We start from the raw sequence: 517 nt of genomic DNA on the forward strand, positions 1-517 counted from the left end.
CGTTCATAAGGTTCATGAATCCTAGGTGTTTCTTGTAAATGAATCTAAAATTTTCTTCTCATCAAAGGTGTCAATATCACTCTTCTTTCTTGCTCGATTTTACAGCATCAGCTTCTTCAGAGCTAGTAGTTTTAGACTCGTCGAACTCCAACAACTGCATGGCACAATAAATTATTCAATATCAGCTTTTTGTGAGCTCAAAATGTATAGATTATTACATGTCGAAAATTGTGGAAATGCATCAATGTATACCACACACGCACACAATCCTTGTTTTCTGGGGGAAGATTAACATATTCAGTTGAAAACAAGCACCATGTTGACAATTCAGTTTAACGGTAGCAAGTTTGGAAGAGAAGTTATTCATTGTCTATGGTGGGATTTGGTCTTAGTGAAACAGAGCGTAAATCCATACGAAAATAACCGAGCAGGGGCACACCAGTGTAAAAAATTGGCCATGGAAGATGGGGTTTATCTGAAGTAAAGAAATATTGTCCATATAAATTTGGAACTGCTA

This window comes from Olea europaea, unplaced genomic scaffold (genome assembly GCF_002742605.1).
Source record: "Olea europaea var. sylvestris unplaced genomic scaffold, O_europaea_v1 scaffold3549, whole genome shotgun sequence".
Taxonomy (NCBI): Eukaryota; Viridiplantae; Streptophyta; class Magnoliopsida; order Lamiales; family Oleaceae; genus Olea; species Olea europaea.